This window comes from Spermophilus citellus (assembly GCF_964194105.1).
Source record: "Spermophilus citellus genome assembly, chromosome: 8".
Taxonomy (NCBI): Eukaryota; Metazoa; Chordata; class Mammalia; order Rodentia; family Sciuridae; genus Spermophilus; species Spermophilus citellus.
The window spans coordinates 42,874,944-42,891,006 of NC_138189.1; the positions used below are offsets into that span (position 1 = coordinate 42,874,944).

Sequence of the window (16,063 nt, forward strand, 5' to 3'; positions counted from 1 at the left end):
GGGTGTGGTAATGTGTACCTGTAATCCCAGCTACTCAGGAGGCTGGGGCAGGAGAATTGAAAGCTTGAGGCCAGTTTGGGTGATTTAGCAAGAACCTGTCTCAAAAATTTAAAAAAATGAAAATAAACAACTGTTTATTTTCGAGCATTTGCCTAGCATGTATGAGGCTCTGAGTTCCATGGCCAGTACCAAGAAAAGAAAGTATGAGTGGAGGGGAAAAAAAAATATGGCATTTGCAGGTAAACGGATGGAGTTGGACAATATCATGCTAAGTGAAGCATGATACTGTCCAAACCCCCAAAAACAAAGGCCAAATGTTCTCTCTGATAAAGGATGCTAATCCATAATGAGAGGGGGCATGGGAAAAATGGAGGAACTTTGATGGGGCAAAGGGGAGGGAGGAGTGGGCAGGAAACACGGGGGCAGGAAAGATGGTGGAATGAGATGGACATCATTACCCTATCTACGTGTATGACTGCCCATATGGTACGACGCTACTTCATGTACAACCAGAGGAATGAAAAGTTGTGCTGCAATTGTGTACAATGAATCAAAATGCATTCTGCTGTCATATATACCTAATTAAAATAAATAATCAATTTAAAAAGTTAGATATATAACAATGTGCTGGTGACATGGAGTATGGTTCTGACGTTAACTATGAATTCTCCCTCAGGAGGACATAGCATTCCAGTCCAGATGTTGGTTCAGGTTCTGTGCTTCTGACTTCTGTTTACACTTTGCCCTTGCAGTTGGGTCCGAGTGTGCCAGGGATTCAGCAATGAACATGGCACCGGACACTTCCTCCCATCAGACCTCATCTCTCTTTAATTATTTAAAATTTCTGTCTCCTTAAGGTTTGCCAAGGTTTTTTGTTGTTTTGTTGTTTTGCAACTTGTATTCCTTCTTAGTTGGTTCTATTCAATGCCAAAGTATCCCAACATAGGATCCTGATCCTCTAAAATATTTTCTACAGCAGTGCAGGAGTGGATTAGACTAAACTAAAAAAACAATTATTTTTTCTTTCAGATTTTGAAAAAAGGAAAAAGGCATATTCTTAATTGGATGCTGCCTGGACTGCAGTCTCTTATTATGTAAGTGACTCTTGAGCTCTTCCTTTGTCTCAGTTCAAATGCTTTCCTTGCTGATGGCTGCTAGGAGAACAGAGACTGGCCTTGTAGCCAAGAGTTCTGCAGCTACCTCCTTACCTCCTCATTTTCAGTTGTACAAACACAGGGATGGCTCTGGCTATGCAAGTTTCAAAGTTCCTGAAAGATTCCTTCCTATTCTATGTGTTCGAAAACTTTTGTGAATCTCAGGAAGGGGGTGAGGGGAGCCTAAAGGACTACTCCTAGGAAACTCCATAAAGTTTCAGTTAACATGGGTAAATCTCAAATATGTGTAACATGAAAATACCACACGAAAAAAAAGTGTTTACTTAAAAAAAGAAAGAAAGAAAGAAAGAAAGAAATCCAAGGCAAATTCAAAAATTTGAAATTCTATTTAAAATATCTCAATAATTTTGAACTAGAAGTTTTATGATTTCTGTGAATCTCTTGGGACTTCTACACATAGGATGCTGCTAGGAGTGCTGTGTCCTGTCCGTGAGCTCCTGTGTGCTGACTAAATGGACATAGCATAGGGCATTTCTAAGAAGACCAGACATCATTTTGGAAAAATGACATGCTATTACCAAGCACAAATGAAGATCACAAGGTTTTCCCACTGTTTCTTCCAAGCCCTGTAATTGAAAGAGAACTCAAATCATTTAACTTCAAAGGCACGTCAAATAAGAAACATGATTTTTTTTAAAGAGAGAGAGAGAGAGACAGAGAGAATTTTTAATATTTATTTTTTAGTTTTCAGCAGACACCACATCTTTGTTTATATGTGGTGCTGAGGATCGAACCCCGGCCGCACGCATGCCAGGCGAGCGCGCTACCTCTTGAGCCACATCCCCAGCCCAAGAAACATGATTTTTAAAAAGTAATTCCACTGTAGCGATGGACCTACACTTGATTCTTTAGGAGTCAAATAAAGTGGGAACTAAACCATGTGAGAGTACTCTAAAATCCATATGAATCTGAGAATCAAATATTCACAGGAAATGAACTGCATCGCCAACTAAAACATCACTTAACATAACCAAAGCAAGTGATCCATTTTGTTAAGCTTTAAGAAATTTGTTCTAATGGCAAAACTGAATGAGTATTACTTGTGGGGATTATTGGACTAGGGTTGGGACTTGTAAGACAGAAAAATTCTCATTCCGGAGGGCAGATGATATAAAATAATCCCCATTTACTTAGTTATCAATATGTATGACTCTTACTTTCAATCCATACATGATTTTTATTTCTTAACTTAAGAGACAAATATTCATACATTTTTCTTCAGTGAAGAAGCCGAGAACAGGGCAGACGTTGGTAACCATGTGTTTAATACTCAGCTTTCACTTTGACACAGGACAGTGAACACCTCAATTAAGCAGGAAATTACAAGCCAGTTTGAAAAGCCTGAACCCAGAAGCTAAATGCCCTAAGGTCTATTAAGCAAAGGTTTGGGGAGGGAAAAACTTTTCAAAGTAAGCATTATGTGATTATAAAACAAAAAGGTTGGTTCATCTAATATTCTTTTTGAAAAAAATGTAGGTTCTGTCAAAAAGAAGAAAATTTTGTAATTATTTCTCAGTTAATATATCTCAATATTATGTGTGTATATGCGTGCGTGTGTATAAATTTTATTAGTACATTATAGTTATACATAATATTAGAATTCATTATACATTCATTATATATATATATATATATATATATATATATATATATTATTATTAGAATTCATTTGACATAATTATAAAAGCTTGAAATACAATTTGCTCCAATTCTGTCTCCAGTGCTTCCGCTTTCACTCTCCTACTCCCTCCCCCGGTCCCTTTCCTCTACTGGTGTTCCTTCTGTTTATTTATAGTTGTTTTAAAGTAATGCTTTATAGATATACATAGAGGTGAAATTCACTGTGGCATATTCATATATGTACATAGCCTAATTTGGTCAATTGCATTCTATTGTTCTTCTCTTTTCCCATCCCTAATCTCTTTCCTTCAATCTCCTTCCTCTACTCCACTGATTACTCTTCTATTTTCATGGTGTTTCTTTCCTCATTCCCCATTCCTTGGTCTAGCTCCCACATCTGAGAGAAAACATTTGACCCTTGACTTCCTGAGTCTGGCTTATTTCACTTCACATGATGTTCTCCAGTTCCATCCATTTACTAGCAAATGTCATAATTTCTTTCTTTCTTTCTTTCTTTCTTTCTTTCTTTCTTTCTTTCTTTCTTTCTTTCTTTCTTTCTTTCTTTCTTTTAAGCGTCATGATCAGACTATTACATTTAGCAATCAAAGCATGGGTGCAAAAAAAAAGTCTACATTAAAACCCTTTGTATGCTTTCTACAGAACAGAAACTAAAGTAACCTGTTACACAATTAGTCACAAATACAGTCCTCGAGTCTTTTTGCCCATACCCAGGAGTATTGTCTGAACCATGTCTTCTTTGTAGCAGCTTGGCCCAGCCACCACTGCACTTGGCTGAGTTCACAAATCTGTTGTAACCTGTAGCTTCCCTGTCACTTCCTGGCTCTCCTCTGCTGCTAGGCTTTGTTTCCTGGCAGGATTAAAACCTTCTGCCACTGCCATAACTACTGTTGCTGCTGGAAGCGCCATGGTCACCTTGGTTTCGTGGTTTGGCAAAGTATTGGTCCCCACCACCAGAAGATCCAGAGCGTCTGTCTCCAAAATTTCCACTCTCCATGGGTCCAACATTTGATGACTGATTGTTTAATTGTCAAAATCATTGTAGCTTCCACCACCTCCAAAATTGCTTCCATCATTTACCAAATCTATTGTAGCCATCCCCGCTGCCACCAAAGCCACCACGACCACTGAAGTTCCCTCCATGACCGAAATTGTCATTTCCACCAAACCCACCTCCACGACCACCACCAAAGTTTCCAGAACCACTTCCACCTCTTTGGCTAGATGAGGCTCTAGCCATCTCTTGCTTTGACAGGGCTTTCCTCCCTTCACAGCTGTGGCCATTCACAGTATGGTGTTTCTGAATGACAATCTTATCCACAGAGTCGTGGTCATCAAAAGTTACAAAAGCAAAGCCCCTTTTCTTTCCACTGCCTCGGTCAGTCATGATTTCAATAACTTCAATTTTCCCATACTGTTCAAAATAATCGCAGAGGTGACGTTCTTCAATGTCTTCTTTAATGCCACCAACAAAGATCTTTTTCACAGTTAAGTGGGCCCCTGGTCTTTGAGAATCTTCTCGTGAGACAGCTCTCTTTGGTTCCACAACTCTTCCATCCACTTTGTGTGGTCTTGCATTCATGGCTGCATCCACTTCCTCCACAGTGGCGTAAGTGACAAACCCAAAGCCTCTGGAACACTTGGTGTGTGGGTCTCTCATTACCACACAGTCCGTGAGTGTTCTCCATTGCTCAAAGTGGCTTCTCAGACTCTCATCAGTTGTTTCAAAGCTCAGCCCTCCGATGAATAGCTTCCGCAGCTGTTTGGGCTCTTTAGGGGACTCTGATTTAGACATGATGGCAGCAGGGATAGAGACTTTAACGATGCTTTCTCGGCGGCATCCATGGGCAGAAAGCAAATGTCATAATTTCATTCTTCTTTATGGCTAAGTAAAACTCCATTGTGTGTATAAATATCACATTTTCTTTATCCACTCATCTGTTGATGGGCCCCTGGGTTGATTCCATAACTTGGCTATTGGAAATTGTACTGCTATAAACATTGATGTGGCCGCATCTCTACAATATGCTGATTTTATATCTTTTGGATATATGCTGAGGAGTAGGATAGCTGGGTCATATAGCTTCCATTCTAATTTTTTTGAGGATTCTCCAGACTGCTTTCAGAGGAGTTGTACTAATTTGCAGTGGCACCAACAATACATGAGAATACCCTTTTCCTTATATCCTCATCAACAATTATTTTTATTTGTATTCTTAATAATTGCCATTCTAACTGGAATGAGATGAAATCTCAGAGTAGTTTTGATTTGCATGTCTCTGCTAGAGGTGTTGAATGTTTTTTTCATATATTTGTTGGTCATTTATATTTCATCTTTCTGAGAAGTGTCTGTTTAATTCTTTTGCCCATTTATTAATTTGGTCATTTGTTTTATTTGGTGTTTTTGAGTTCTTCATATATTTTTGTATATTAATCCCCTGTCTGAGGAGTAGGTGGCTAAGATATCCCATTCTGTAGGTTCTCTCTAGATGCTTTATATTATTTCCTTTGCTGTGCAGAAGCTTTTTAATTTGATGCTGCCCCATTTATTAATTCTTGTGCTTTAGGAGTTTAGTTAAGGAAGTTGGTGTCTGTGGCAATATGTTAGAGTGTTGAACTTACATTTTCTTCTAGTATTTACAAAGTTTCTGATTTAATTCATTGATCTTTAATCCACTTTGAGTTGACTTTTGTACAGGGTGAGATATAGGAATCCAGTTTTATTCTTCTGCATATGGATTTCCAGTTCTCCCAGCACCATTTGTTAAAAAGGTATCTTTTCGCTAGGGTATGTTTTTGGCACCTTTGTCAAGTATCAGGTGGCTCTATCTATGGGGATTTGTTTCTGTGTCTTCTATTTCATTAGATTTGTGTCTGTTTTGGTGCCAATACCATGCTGTTTTTGTTACGATAGCTCTATAGTATAATTTGTGGTCCAATACTATGATGCCTGCAGCATTTCTCTTCTTGCTCGGGATTGCTTTGTCTCATCTGGGCCTCTTATTCTTCCAGATGAATTTTAGGCCTTTTTTCCCACTAGTTCTGTGAAGAATGGCATTGGTATTTTGATGAGGATTGCATTAAATCTGTATAATGCTTTTGGTAGTACAACCACTTGGATAATATTAATTATTTCCATCTTCTGAGGTCTTCTTCAATTTCTTTCTTCAGTATCCTGTGGTTTTCATTGTGGAGGTCTTTCACCTCCTTGGTTAGATTTATTCCCAAGTCATTTGTTGCTATTGTTTTTGTTTTTTGAGGTTATTGTGAATGGGATAGTTTTCCTGATTTTTTTTCTCAGCATATTCACGATTGAAGTAAAGGAAAGCAGTTGATTTATGTATGTTGATCTTATATCCTGCTACATTGCCAAATTTGTTTATCAGCTCTATAAAGTCTTCTGGTGGAGTTTGTGTGTGTGTGTGTGGGGAGGTGCAGTTCTAGATATAAGAGCGTGTCCTTAGCAAATAGTGATAATTTGACTGATTGCTCTGGCTAGAGTTACAAGGACTATGTTGAATAGGAGTGGTAAGAATGGACATCTTTGTCTTGTTCCTAATTTCAGAGGAAATATTCCCAATTTTTCTCTGTCCAGTATGATGTTGGCCTTGTATTTGTCATCTACAGCTTTTACAATGTTGAGGTAAGTTCCTTCTATCCCTAGTTTCTCTAGAGATTTAAACATGAATGGTTGCTGGACTTTGTCGGATGCTTATTTTGCAAATATTGAGATAATTATATGATTTTTGTCCTTAACTTTATTTATGACTTGAATTACATTTATAGATTTGTGTATAAAACCCCACCCCACTGGATCATGGTGTACTATCTTCTTAATGTGGTGGTGTTTTTTTTTTGTTGTTGTTGTTGTTTTGTTGTTGTTTTTTTGGTTGTAGATGGACACAATACCTTTATTTTGTTTATTTATTTTTATATGGTGCTGAGGATGGAACCCAGTTTCTCACATGTGCCAGACAAGTGCTCTACCACTGAGCCACAACCCCCAGCTCCCTTACTGTGTTTTTAAATGTGGTTTTTAGATGTTCTATTAAGGAATTTGTATCTATGTTCATCAGGGATGTTAGCCTGAAGTTTTCTTTCCTTGATGTGTCTTTAGTTTGGTATCATAGTAATGGCTTCATAAAATAAATTTGGCAGTGTTCCTTCCTTTTCTGTTTCATGGAATCATCTGAGGAGGATTGATATTAGTTCTTTTTTTAAAGGTCTAATAGAGGCTTCACTGAAAATTCATCTGGTCCTGGGCTTCTCTTTGTTAGAAGACTTTTAATTACTCATTCAATTTCATTACTTAATATTAGTATGTTTAAGTTTTCTGTACCATGCTAGTTCACTTGGGTAAGTCATATGTATCTAGAAATTTTTCAGTATCTTCAACACATTATTGCTTATTGGAATAAAATTTTTCAAAATAGTTTCTAATGATCCACTGTATTTCAGAAGTGTCTATGGTGACATTTCCTATTTCATCTCTAATTTTGTTGATTTGGGTCTTTTCTTTCTTTCTTTTGGTTAGTTTGGCTAATGGTTTATCAATCTTGTTAATCTTTTAAATGAACTAACTCTGTTTCATTGATCCTTTTTATTATTATTATTATTGTCAATAATAATTATCGAGATCTTAATTATTTCCATTGTTCTATTAATTTTGGAATTTTTTCTTCTTTTTGTAGGGTCTTGAGGTTTACATTAGACTATTTATTTGGTATCTTTCTCTCTATTTAATATAGAAACTCAATGCTATAAACCTTTCTCTTAGAACTGCCTTCATACTTTCTCGGAGGTTTTGATATATTTTATCTCTATTCTCATTTGCTTCTAAGATTTTTTAAATTTCTCTCCTGATTTCTTCTGTGACCCATTTCTCATTCAAAGTGTAATATTTAATCTTGAGTTGTTAAAATTATTTTTTATCTTATCATTGATTTCTAATTTCATTCCATTATGAGCTAATAGGATGCAAGCAATTATCTCTATATTTTGTATTTGCTAAGGTTTGATTTATGCCCTAAAACATAATCTATTTTGTAGAAAGTTCCAGGTGCTGCTGAAAAGAAAGTGTTGTTGAATGGATGAAATATTCAATAGATGTCTATTAGGTCCATTTGATTAGTGGTATTTTTTCTGAAGCTTCTTTACTTAATTTATGTATAGATGACCTACTTAATGGTGAAAGAGGTGCATGGAAATCACCCAGTATTATCTGTTGTGGTCTATTTAGTTCTTTATAATAAGTAGGGTTTGATTTATGTACATAGTTGCACTGTTGTGTGAGGCAAATATTTACAATATATTTTTATTAGATGATTCTCTTCACCAGTATGAAGTGACCTTCTTTGTCTCTTCTGATTAACTTTGACTTGAAGTCTACTTGATCTGATATGAGAAAAGCTACACCTGCTTGCTTTCAGTTTCCATTAACTGAAAGCAAGCAGGTGTAGCTACTCTCATGTAAATGGTGCATGATATATCTTTTTCCATCCTTTCACCTGCAGCGTGTAGATGTCTTTTCCTATAAGGTGAGTTTCTTATAACTAACAAATAGTTAGGTTTTATTTTTTAACAAATAGTTAGGTTTTATTTTTAATCCAATCTACCAATCTATATCTTTTGATTAGAGACTCTAGACCATTATTTACATTCAATGTTATTATAGAGTCGATTTTTATTTTCTACCATTTTTACTTATTTCTAATGCTTAATTCAAACGTGATTCTCCTTTAGTTAACTGTTCTTCTAATGTGCTTTATCTCTGTGCTGGTTTTCATTATTATTTTTCATTTCTTCTGTATGAAATATTGCTAGGAGCCACAAGCAAATATACGATGTATGGCACCTTTGGTTGTAAAGTGACGCCAGCTAGCCACTGAGATATGATTATGTTAAGATTTACATTCATATGGAAATTGGACTCCCGCTGTTCACCTTGGCCTGCTACCGGACTCATGTTACAGGACTCATGGAGAGTTCCCATTGGTTGGGGAAGGATAGTAGGAGGGAATTCCGGGGGAGGTCCGGGGGACCCCCGGTTCCGGGGATCACGCAGTTCCGGGAGACGCCTGCGTGGGAGGACCGGGTTTGGCTTGCCGGCGCCTACGGAGTATTGGCGGCTTTTTCAAAATAAAGTTCTGTTCCTGCTTGAGTGGCTCGTGATTCTGTGCCCAGCCAAGACTGCGGCAAAATATTTCATGGAATATGGCTTGTAGTGTAGACTTAGTAATTATGAATTCTTTTAGTTTCTGCTCATCATTGAAGGTTTTTATTTCACTTTCAGTTCTGAAGGATAATTTTGCTTGGATAAGGCAATCTTGGTTGGCACCTGTTTTCTTTCAGGAGTTGGTATATATTATTCTAAACCTTCCCTGTTTTCAGGGTTTGGGTTGAGAAATCAGTTGAAATCTGAATTTGTTTACCTCTAAATGTAACTTACCATTGTTTTCTTGCAGTTTTTTAAATCCTGTCTTTATTCTTTATATTAGACATTTTAATTATGATGTGTCTTGGAGAGGATCTCTTTGGATCTTACCTATTTGGTTTTCTATATGCATCTTATATTTGGATTTCCATCTTATTCCCAGAATTTGAAAAAATTTAAGATATTATTTCATTGATAAGGTTCTGCATTACTTTAGTTTGTATTTTGGAATTCTTCACTCATTCCAATGATTTTTAGATTTGGTCTCTTTATGTTATCCCAGATTTCTTGAATATTCTAATGATGGTCTCTAAACCTCTTTTCTATATTGTCAACTTTTATTTTTAAGATTATATACTTTGTCTCCAAGGCCTGAAAAATCTACCTTAAAGTGATCTAATCTATTGTTGATGCTTTCCATTGAATTTTAAATTTGATTTATTCTTTTACTTCCAGGATTTCTGTTTGATTCTTTTTCAGAATATCTATCTCTTCATTGAAATAGTCTTCCTTTTCCTATGTTTACTAAGTTTATTCCTTACATCTTCTTTTAGATTACTGAATGTTTTAACTGTGAACTTTTAAAATTCTTACTCTGACATTTCCTCCACTGTGGTGTCAATGTTGTGGGTTGTTTGGGGTGGTTTATTCCTTTGCTTTTTCATACTGCTTGTATGTCTACCCATCTATTGGGATGATTGTCACTTCTACTTTTATGCAAAGGACCATTTAGTGAGCTTCTTTCTCTTAAGCACTCCAGGCTGGGCAAACATCCAGGTATTGATACTTTCACTCAACACGTGTCTTCTGCTTTTCCCAGTATCAGCACCACTTTAAGAGAAGACATTAAAACCTATTTACTACAGACACTTCAGAGCAAAGCCATGTATTGATCAACCTTAGGAAAAACAAAAACTTGTTGATAACATTCTCCACAGTTCCTCTAATCCAGGTATAAAATTATAGTAATGTCCTGGAATAGGTTGAGAAATTAGTAATATTACTATTACACTATATAGGAGCAGAAAAGGAGAGGAGAGTAAAAATGAGCAAAAGAAAAATAAATAAAGAGAAGACAGGAAAGAATAATACAAGCCAAGAAAAAAGAAGGAAAAGATGGATGGGAGGGGTGAATTTGAGGCAGCAGCAGGTAATGTAAGAAAGGGAAAAGGGGACTAAGAGAAGCAAGTGTCAACCTGATATAGAAAAACAAAAAGGGGATGATTCCAATTAATGCTTTAAAACATTGGAAGAAATACAAACAGATGGACTGAGGGCACAATATTTAATACTAGGGAACAACTACTAAATCAAAATGAAGAGTAATATACTTATGATCAAAATTGACATGAGGGCTATTTTTGATAATCCAGGCCAATGTGGAGAAAATTTACTGAGTCTTCTTGGATTGGGGACCTTTAGAAGATGCCCTTTACTATGCAGCTTTGGATCCTCCTAGAGGTGCTGGGGTATAGGAGCTACTTCTTTGGTGCTACGAATTTCTCACCAACCAATTTCTGATCATCAGCTTAGGCACCAAGAGTACATGCTGTGTTGGAGGGTGCTGTGTTGAGTCTGTTGTCTCTTTCTACTGGGTGCAAGAGTACAAGATGCAGGGCTCAGGACTTTCACTCTGACTGCTGTGGGGTGTTTGCACTCATTCCCCTCCACAGCGTTTTCTTTAACGTGGTATAGAGCCCAGTGGCTGTCTGCAATTGTGGGGTTTGAGATTGTGAGCTCTCTGAGGGCCATCTGAGGCACAGAAGCCTCAGCCCAGGCTGATATAGATCACGGGGCTACCATCCTCCCTGTGGCTGGAAAAGAGAATCAGGTGGTCTACCTGTCTCTGAGCTCTTACTGACCACAGTAGTGAATCCTGGGCGTTTACTCCCATCTTTGCCTGATCTCCCACAGAATTTTTATGGAGCACTAGGTTAGGGACAGTGCTCCCCAGGAGTGATTAGCTCTTGGGTTTGCTCCACCCACAATATTCCATATCTGTGGTGAAGGGAAGGGGGTTTGAGTAACTTTCAGGAAGCAGCAATCCCTCTACAAATCCTTCTAGATGGATTATTGAGACATCCCATTTCAGAGGCATGCCCCCTGTTTTATTTGTTGCTATGTGAAGATGGAGAGAAGCTGCATTGATTTTATTTCTTCTAGGGAGGCTGGCTAGGTATGGAGTCTACAAAATGGCCACCATGTTCTGTTCAGCTTTCAGTCTACAATTTGAGTTTAATTGCCTGGTCTCTTTCACTGTCTTTGCTGTTCTTGTCGCATTTCAACTTGGTCTGTTTTTCTTTCCAGCTGTTATTAAGGAAGTAAGCTTATGGGCTTTTGCTCTCCCTCTCTCTCTCTCTCTCTGTTACTCCTCCCTCCCAATACTATCCTGATCTGTGTTCAAGGTTAAGGATTTCTTTCCTTATTTTCTGCTCCACTAACCAAACTTCAAGTCCCTCCAAGTCTCAAACTGTCCAATACTGAGTCTTAGATTATTCACTCTATCAGCCACGTCTCTCATCATCTGTTCTTTCTCTGTTTCCTTTCTGGGCTATGGAAAGGTCAGGGAATCTATCCTCTGCCATCTTCCACAACTAAATATGAACTTTTTGTGAAGCATTATATTACCTGTGCCTATGATGGAATTTGTTATTATTTTAATTCATGTGCATCATTTTATCTTATTTGTTTCCATCTTCTTATCTTTTGACTTTTGGTTGCAAAATACTAATATTGTTATAAGAGCAGAAATTTGGGAATCAATTCCTGGTTCTGTAAGGTAAGATACTGGACTAATCCTTAACTTTATAGAGACCAAATTTTGTTTTCATTGTTTTTAAATTTTAAAAAATGGAGATAATCATTAATTTATGAACTCATTATAAGGATCAACTAAGAAAACATACATAAAACCCTTACTGTAGTTTTTCCTTTATTGGTTACTTGAACGGGAGATTCCTCCTTTTGTATAAAGCAGCACAGACAGCCTCCCCCTAAAACTGATAGTTGTCTAGACCATGAGAGTACATGTAAATACACACTTTAAAATCGTGGTTTCAATCAAATGTATGCAAACTGAAAAGTAAGTGCAGTATATATTAGACTCTAATAGCAGGCTGCGAGAGGACTATAATCTAATCTTAAGTCTCATTCCTCCAGAGCTCATCAAGAATGGAGTCAGTCTAAAAGCCAGATAATGTGAAACCAAATAAGCTTTATTCTTATCCTCTGTCTGCGCCTCTTCCATAGAGACATAGCCCGGTGACAACATGCAAAGGCCATAATCAGTCATCTCATGTCTGTGGCAACCACTTGAAGAGCTAGAAAAAGGTCTTGCTTCATTTGAGGCTTCTAGTTAATGATAACCCATATAAGTTACTGAAAAGTATTTTATAAATATACATGTCTGAGAAGAATAGCTAGCAATCAAGAAATATTTATGGAGAATGTGTGAGACTATGGGAAAGATGAATAAAATGTGATCTTGCCTTCAAGAAAACCCAGTCTGCTTTGGAAGACAAGACTTGATCTTCAAGTCCAGGACGGTGGCGCACACCTGTAATCCCAGGGGCTTGGGAGGCTGAGACAGGAGAATTGCAAGTTCAGAGTCAGCTTCAGCAACTGCAAGGCACTAAAGCAACTCAGTGACACTCTGTCTCTAAATAAACTACAAAATAGGGCTGAAGATGTGACTCAGTGTTTGAGTGCCCCTGAATTCAATCTCTGGTACCAAAAGAAAAACAAAACAAAACAAAAAAATTGCAAAGAGCTAATGTCTAGTTGCAAAGAGCTAATTTTAATCAATCAAAGTCACATAATGAAGAAATTGACATATTTTGCATGCTGAATATGTGCAAATCACTGGGGGACATGTTGCCTCAATACTCACAGAATTGCTATGAAGTGGATATAATTATTCTTATTTTGTAGATGAGGTCACTGAAGTTTATACAGGTGAGATGACTTGGATATGGTCACATAACTAGGGAATGACCATTGCAAGAAGGCTATGCAGGCCAGTGTCTCTGGATCCAATGTCCTGCTACTTTTACCACCACTGGGATGGTAATAGGGAGAATGGAGGAGAGAAAGCATTACAAAATACACTGTGAAGGGAGAATTTGCAAATTCTTGTGACAGCTTGAATATGGATGATATTAATATCAATATTTTATTAACAAAATCACAGGGAGCCCTGACTGAATCTTAATAAAATCTTTCATAAATGAGACAAGGTGGGAGCATAAGGAAACAGAAATCCAATTAAGTGTGTTGAAAGAATCAGATTAGATTATATGTATCTATTTAAAAAGACTCAATAATTTAAGAAATCATATTACTGTACTCTTATGCAGTGTTTTAATTGTTGACATTTAAAATTTATTATTTTTATTGTTATTAGTGTTATTATTAGTTGCAGTGCTGGAGACTGAACCCAGGGCCTCACACACATTAGACAGTGCTCTACCATTGAGCTATGCTCCCAACTCAAGCCTTTGAAATTTATAGGGAAATACTGTAGAGAGGGAAAGGCTTCCATTAGAAGATCTGGGTTTGAGTTTCAGCCCCAAATTACTGTGGCATGACCTTGGGAAGCTCATATAATCACTTTTAGTCTTGTAGGAATATTAATACCTATCCTATCCAATTCAGTCATCACTTACCTGCCCTCACCCCACATGTATTTACTCATCCATCTTTCATTATCCCTTCTAAATGCATTTATTGAGTATCTAGTAAGTGCCAATCCCTTGGGACATATCAGTTAAACTAGATTCAGACTCTGCCCATAAGGAGCCCATAGTCTAGAAAGAGAGACAGGCACATAAAACAATGCAGTAAAACATGGTGGGTACTATAAAGAAAAACTGTCTTGGTCACAGTGAGCAGAAAGGAGAGGTCATTTCCACTTGGTGGGAGATAGAGTGAAAAGACATCCCCCTCACACCATAGGAAAGAGGTGGGACAGGTATCATGAAAAAGGTGATGCTTGAGCTGAGTCTTAGTAACGTCACTCTGGGTGATGTTGGAAAGGGTGTTCTAGCCAGAGTAAAAAACGTATTGGTGTTGTGGTCAGCGAAATGTAGCTTGATTTGGTTGAAACATGAGGTAGAGGAAAGTCACAAGTGGAGGCAGGCTGGAGGGGATGGTGTGCCATGCAGAGGAGGTTAAACTTTATTTTGGGGCATTGGGAAATCATTTAAACCTCATAAGTGAAATAATCAGATTTGCATTTGAGTTCAGGCATTCTCTGAAACGTAACTAAAGGAGACAGAGAAAAGAAGGCAGAAACGTCAAATGTCAAATTCTTAAAAACAATAACTGGCCGTAGCGTGGAGAAGCTACGTGGAGAAGCTATGGAGATCAAGAGAGGCAAAATGTGACGCATAGTAAACTGCAGATTACTATCTACACCATTACGTGTTTGCTTTTATTCGTAGCATGATATAAGTCAGGATTTGCTATATTATAGCCCATGTGTAATTGAAAACCATAAATTCTATTGTACTCTATGCATTTATTTAAATAAAGAGATCTATGAAGTAAAATATTTTTCTCCAATCAGAATTAAATTATAGTAATAAACTAAAGGAAACTCACAAAAATTCCACCTCGTTCCAGAACTCTTATCTCAACAAAACATGTTGCTGGTGAAGATCCCTGAAACAAACAAATCAAAACATTAATGATCTTTAAAAATAACAGGTTGATGAGAATATGGAGAAACTGGAACATCTGTGCACTGTTGGTAGGGGTGTAAAGTTCAGCCAGAATGAAAAACAGTAGGACAGTACCTCAAAAATTAAAAACAAGAATCATTGTATGATATAGCAATTCCACTTTGGGACATATATCCAAAAGAAGTGAAATTCAAAACATGAGCAGATATTTGTACATCCATAGCAGCATTATCACAACAGCCCAAAGCTGGAAACGATGCAAGGTTCTACTGATGGATAAAGGAATAAGCAAAATGTCTACACACACAGTGGAATATTCTTCAGCCTTAAAAAAGGAAAGAACTTTTGACACCTGCTACAACCTGTATGTGTACACACACACACACACACACACACACACACATACACACACACACAAACACATTAGAGAGAAATTACTTCCAATTTGTTAGGATGGTATTTTCCAAACCTGAGTAAGAATAAGAATCATCTGGGGAATGTGTGAAAATTGTAGATCCCAGGCACCATCTCCTCCCACCAGATTCTGATTCAGTGGGTGGTGAAGCCAAGGAATCTGCATTTGAGCCATACATGGGGAGGGATTCCAATGCTTGAGCTTCATAGACTATTCTTTGAGATAAACTGCATCTCAGACGACGTAATAAAAACAATCTCTCGTACATGCAGCTTGAATGTTGAGATAGGGTTGAAAATGGTCTGTTCTAATTGAAAGACTCTTTAACTTCAACAGGTAAGGCTTATATCATGCTGTGTTTATCTTTGGAACAAGATCTCCAACAAGCGGACCATGATCCACAGGTCAGACTTGTGTCTGAGATGGTGGTGACTGTGACATGCACTGGCAGGTTCCCAGTAGGCAAGAGTATTGCCCGTCGTCTCTTCTGTGGGAAACTTGCTCTCTGATTGTCCTAAACTCAAAAAGGGTTATTTTAATTAGCTATTGGAATTCTCAGAAACATAACTAAAGGAGACGGAGAAAAGAAGGCAGAAATGTCAAGGGATCCTGGAATTTCAGAGCTAGAAGTTGATGCCTGATTGAGGATCTAAGTCTCTAAATTCACAGACAAGGAAACAAAATAAATAAAAATATAAGCAACTTACTGAAAACCACACTA

General features: G+C 37.4%; 1 pseudogene across 1 annotated transcript; it reads right to left on the minus strand.

Moving 5' to 3' along the window:
* Positions 1 to 3,672: 3,672 nt before the first annotated feature.
* Positions 3,673 to 4,608, minus strand: LOC308654846 (heterogeneous nuclear ribonucleoprotein A1-like 2; annotated as a pseudogene). Its single transcript has one exon. The product of its transcript is annotated as a heterogeneous nuclear ribonucleoprotein A1-like 2 (transcript).
* Positions 4,609 to 16,063: the final 11,455 nt, after the last annotated feature.